Raw genomic sequence first — 6,170 nt, forward strand, 5'->3', positions numbered from 1 at the left:
TAAGAATCACTTTTATTGGTCAGTTGTGTGTCCACATAGGAGGCATTGACTCATTGTACACACACAGAACAAGCACAATCAAACAAGACAAAAAGCCCAATGAAACCAGACAGATAACACAAACAAACAAAATAAAACATTTATAGACAGCAAGACAATAGTGTATTGGAACAGAGTGCAAAGAATGCTGGAATAAATATTTCTGTGCAGGTATTTTCATGTAGCCTACATGAGGGGGGGGATATGATATTGCAGTATAATATGAACAGCATGTGTAGATGTGTTTTGAGTGATGCTATTTAGGTTATAAAAAGAAAGTTAGGAACATAATTTCAACAATAGATTGTGACTTAAAGTACTTTTAAATCCCATTTTTCTAGGTGGTGCTGGTGCCCCTCAACTTCTTTGCATTTTGTAGTACTAATACTGCCTTTTGTACCTGTTTCCCTCTAGGGTGAGTATGATGCTCTGCCCGAGCAAGCCTTCCACATGGTCGGCCTCACCGAGGAACTCGCTCTGAAGGCAGAGAAAGAAGAGAAAAAAGGAGAGGCATCCTGTGGTTAGGAGCACTTAGTTTGTAAAATTGTCCAAATTTAAATCATTATCATCGTCATCTTCAAAGAAAGATGTATTTAATGTTTCCAATTAAATATGGAATTAAACACTCCAATAGCTGTAGTTGAGGCTCTTGTTCCTTATGGGGAATTTCATGAAATGGCTGTTCGCACCCAGTCTGACCACATGATGGCAGTCCAGGGCCATGTTTCAGAAAGCAGACTTAACCATCTGCTAAACACAAGAAATGTTTTCCTCTAAAAAGAAAATATATATTGCAGAAATACATCTCTGTGACCTCTAAGAAAATTAGATGTGAATACCTCAGTTTCCCTGTACCACCTAAAGAAGTACATTTTAAAACAATGAATGATATATATCCAAAGAAATTTACAACTAAGATTTAACATTGACTTTAATGAATGTGTATTCTGCAATACAGAAATAGAAACATCTATCTATCTATCTATCTATCAAACAGGAAGCACAACTCAAATCCAAAGCCATGACAGCATTGAGTTTTAATACATTAAGTACATTTTCCTAATTAAACTTACATACTTTTTTTGATGCAGGACATTACTTGTAACAGAATATTTTTCATGTTAAACACAAATAAAAATGTATTCGCATTTACGTCGATTTCAGTTTTATATCAAGATTTTCAAGTAAAATGAACTCTTAGGTTACGGTTTTCCTTGTACTCACACATAATGCAACCCATGAAGAGAATGCATGTCTTACTTTAAAGGGTCACAGTACAAAAAAAATTGGGAACCACTGTTCAAGGTCACATCCCCACTCTGTCTTTTTTAAAACTTCCCAATCTGTATATTATTATTGCGCAGTTTTACAAAAGTTAGATGTGCACGAAAATCACTATCATATCATCACAATTCTCTTTCAATAAGGTTTTAGTCACAAACAAAAAATATTACATCTCCAGTCTATATTGTTTGAGTGGTATAAAATGTGCACACGTTGATACAAAAGAGCACAATTTATTGTATCTGCTTGGCAATAGGAATGGCTTGTTTCTTTATGATGTAATCACTGACACAGGTTGGCATGTATGACAGCGGCAGCCAGAAAAGCTTGGCGTCCCACCCGGAGAGTAGCGGGTGCGGGCCGGACAGCGGATACAGCGTGCTCCATACAGCTGACCACCTTCATCAGATCTCCATCACAGGCCTTGGAACTTTGTCTGATATCATCGCTATGCTGGAAGAGGAAAAAGTGGAGTAAATAAATTAAAAGAATTTTTAAAAAACAAATGAAGAAAAATATGATCCAAACTTACCCTTCTGCACATATTCAGCTCCATAGTCATCTTTGTCCTCCGGGGCAGTCTGTCCCACAACATCTTGACACTTTTGGCCAGGATACCAACGTCAATCATGTTTTGTTTTGAAGAAGCCTGGCTCGATGCAGAGGACTTTGACACCAAATGGCTGCATATTTAACCTAAGCAAGACATTTAATTTTATCAGTGCTTGTGTTGACATACAGACAAATAACTAATTGTTTGAGTTAATGTTTTACCTGAGGCTGTCATTGAAAGCCTCTACACCATGCTTAGAGACAGTGTAGGGGCCTCCCGTCGCACTGATCCTCCCAAACACACTGGCTACATTGACCACCCGTCCCCTGGCCTTCTTAATTAGCGGCAGGACGCTCAGAGTCACTGCGATCACGCCGTTCAGGTTCACGTCCAGCATGAGCTTGTAGTCATCAATGGTCAGCCAGTCACACGGGCAGTGGAATGGATACACCTGCATTGTTCACCACAGCCCACAGACCTAAGAGGATCACAGAGGACAGTCAGTCAATATAAGTACTTTTCTTTTTTTCTTTTTTTACATTTTTAGACTAAATTTCACCATCAGAAGTAGCAGAGTTGCAACCGAATCCAACACCACAGGAGAGAAAAATCAAAGCATGCCAATATGTGCTGAATTTTCTAAGCTCTACCTCATTCTAGCCTTGTGGATACACCCCAAATAGCATGAATCATGCAGGTACATCAACTTCATCTAATACGCTGACCTGCTAAGATAGAGAACGAGAGTTTTCAGTTAATTGAAATTAAGAGCTTTTAGCTATAGATAAGGAGGCAGAGAAAGAGGAGAAGAGACTGATAGCCAAGGAGCTCCTCAGAGCGCATGGATTTCAATCATATTCCTTCAGCTGCCTATAAATTAATTTGAATTCATCCTGAGGGGGCATGAATGGGAGTAACAAATTACATGGAAATCCAACCAACAGTTGTTGAGACATTACAAATGTCAAGTCAAGGTGGTGCTATAGGAAAAGTCACGGGACCAACAAAATCAGCTGGAATGTTTGTACTAAATTTCATGGCAATCTATCCAAGTTGTTGAGATACTTCAGTCTGGACCAAAATAAAAAAAAGGGTAAATACTCCACACTCACCACACTCCCCGACTTTGTCCTTAATCATCGCTGCAACTTTGGCAACACTGTCCTTAGACCTAACATCTAGGTGTGTTGTGATCAGGTTGCTGGAGCAGGACTTCTTCAGATCCTCTTCTCCCTTCTCTGTGAAACACGAGGCGATCACTCTGAACCCCTGCTTGTCCAGATGGCGGGCCAGGAGGTTGCCAAAGCCACTGTCGCAGCCTGTGATGTACACTACTTGCTGCCCTTGTCAGGGACCCTGGTAGCTCCCTGACCCAGCGGTACAGGTAGTAGAAAACCACCAGCCCCAGGAGGAACAGGTACATGACTGTCAGAACAGAGAGTGAAAACTGTTATTTCTACTCACTGAAGATGCTGAGCCACACCGAGCTGAGTGAGGCAGTATATGGCAATAAAATGTGGCTCTCATGTGGTTCTTTTTGCCATTGACAGCTCAGACCATTATAAAGTATTAATTATGAGTAATTATTAATATTTATTTACCACTTTTACTTAATAAATAAAAATGCCAAACCAATATTGTTCTTGTCAGTTTCACATTGGAGACATTAGGTGTGGTAGAAATAGTCTGCAAGCACTCAGTATAATGAAATAATACACAAAACAATGATTGGTTGTTGTCAACAACAAGAATATTGATAAATATGACAGAATAATACAAATATAATTTGTGTTTACTGGCTTAAAATAATCGTTCTGGTTGTTTACTCCGCTTCACAATTTAAATCCACATTGTGTTTGGACGCCGAGGGAGGCTGCCTTTCATCGCTGCTCTGCTGAGCAACGTTACCCTGACTACACACAGATGAACAATGGTTCAGTGTAGGGAGTAACACAGGGTGAAACTGTAAGTTGATTTTAGTGACTGTTACTGAATTTTAGCTATATTTACTTGGTAAAAGAGATGGGATATTGTTGTTTACTGTATATAAGAAATGGACGTAGTCATCGTGACGTCACCCGTTGGTTTTGTCGACTGCCGTTTTGAAGCCCCGAGTTTGGCCGATATGTCGAGTTTGTGCCCGGAAAAGACGATTCGGCGGAGATAACGGCTGTTTGCGGAGCTAGCTGCAACTGTAACTCACGTTATCTGTCATTTTAACTGGGCTGATAACTTTGTTTAGCGAACTACAGTCTTAAAACTAAATGTACTCACCAGAGAAAGTGAACAGTCGACTCCTAATAAGCTTTATCAGCGGCGCTGGTTAAATTTACACAGTGACGAGGCGGCTCTACCCTGATTGACAGGTCGCCATGGTAACGACTTGTCAATCGTTGATAATCTCGCCCTGAAACAATCTGCTTTGGGGTCTATTTTAAAATAAATGGGACCATAATTTACTAAATCAACATAATTTTGTGTTGAAGGAGACTTGAGACCATAAACCTATCAGGAAATTGTTTAATGGGTTAATTACTCAGCTGGGAAGTAGGGTCATTTCCCCATTATTTCTAATGGAGCCGGACTTCTTTTTGCAACCAGAAGAGTCGGGCAGGTTTCAGGGACTTCCGCATTCTCTTCGTATTGTGGACCGGAAGGCTTCCGGCGGAAGCTTGCTGTTTGTGGAAAACACTAGTCTATCCGGCGTGAACACCATTACTATGATCTATCTCTATAGTATTTCAAGATTCTAGATAGATATTGGAAAATATTTTAGGAGAGAGAGAGCGGGAGATTGGCAGGGCAGCTGATTCTGTGGTCAGTAGTCTGGTCTCAGGAAATGTTTGGGGTTTTGTTTTCTTCTAAAACCAGGCATTTGTTGGCAGATTTGTAGGCACCAAGGCAGAGCCTAAACTAAATAATTTCATGATTACATTTGCTATATTCTGACCAACCTAACTTTCTGCATTCATTTGGCTGTAATAAATTAAATAAATATGTAGCTGTTGCATAAATGTGCATGAGCTCATACCCACAAATATACACACGTGAAAATATAATAAAATAATAGCAATCATGCATACAAACATATAGGAATCGTTACTCCAAATGTTTTAGCCCTTCTGCTTTCAGGTTATTAAATTCAGACAGTAGCCACTTTAAATAGGATCCTTATCAACAGCTTTGATGATAAAGTATTCTGAATGTTTGTATGCAAGCCAAAGTACAGAGCAAAATCACACTCTGATTGAACCAACCTACAGGGCAGTACCAGTAATTAGAGTAATTAAATAGCATTCTTTGGACCTGCAACTTACCTAATAGCCTACATATTGTACTTAACTTTAAGTCATAGCCTACAGAAGAACTCAGCAGGAGCACAGTAAATTCCCCCGTGCAGCTTTATGTGTCTTAAAGCTAACATTACAGTAACTTTTGTTCAACAGAGGAGAAATGCAAGAAGAGAATATCGCCTATCTGTTGCTTTTTACCTGTTAACATATTAGCTTCTTGACTGGTTGTTGACATAGGCCCAAATGTTGTTCTAATGCAGTAAGAAAAGATGCAGTGGCTAAGCCCCACCTGTCTTTCAGTCCCATGTTTTAGGCTACAATAGGGAGATCATATCTACCTTACACAGTAAACTAAACCTTTTAAGTATTCAATACCAAGAGAGGTAGGCTACACTCTGATTGGACATCTTCCAAAGAATAACAACTTTAGTCGTATCACAAGACATCGGATTTCTCGTGATGCCTCGAAGGCTTCTGTACATCATCTAAATGCATGACTATCTGCGCACGCAGATGCTACAGTTTTATTTTTTCTTCTTTATTGCTGTAACACGTATTACCTAACATCGGAAAAGGATTTAGATTAAAGAGCAGCGGAGACGATCCCCCAAGCCAGATCCACCGGACCAGACACCACCCAGGAGGAGAGGAAATAAGAGAGAGTCGGGATAGAAGCCATACTGACCCAGCTGCTCCAGTGTCTGGCATGGACGAAATGGGACTCAGGCCGGGTAAGCAAGGGGGAATCGGCAACCTGCTCTCACCTCTCACAGAAATAGCCTTGCAAACACTCGGCAGACTGTGTCCCGAGCTGTCAGAGCGAACGACTCCCGGCCAGATAAGCGGAGGCAGATCCCGCCCCAGCTGGACGTTTCAACGCACACTGGATCAGGTCCTGACGTCCCCCCCCGGAGGTCTGCAATTTTGCACAAGAGCCTAATAATACATTTGTAGTCCTGTCAAAAGACCTATGCGATGAACATTTATGCTGTGAGTTTTCT

General features: G+C 40.5%; 2 pseudogenes; one reads left to right on the plus strand and one right to left on the minus strand.

Moving 5' to 3' along the window:
• LOC119885489 overlaps nucleotides 1-1,800 on the plus strand; it is a 9,660-nt pseudogene extending 7,860 nt beyond the window's left edge.
• On the minus strand, nucleotides 1,795-3,301 carry LOC119913428 (annotated as a pseudogene).
• Between the last annotated feature and the right edge of the window lie 2,869 nt (nucleotides 3,302-6,170).

This window comes from Micropterus salmoides, unplaced genomic scaffold (assembly GCF_014851395.1).
Source record: "Micropterus salmoides isolate LMB-PRFRI ecotype aquatic unplaced genomic scaffold, ASM1485139v1 Ms_hic_scaffold_1, whole genome shotgun sequence".
Lineage (NCBI taxonomy): Eukaryota > Metazoa > Chordata > Actinopteri > Centrarchiformes > Centrarchidae > Micropterus > Micropterus salmoides.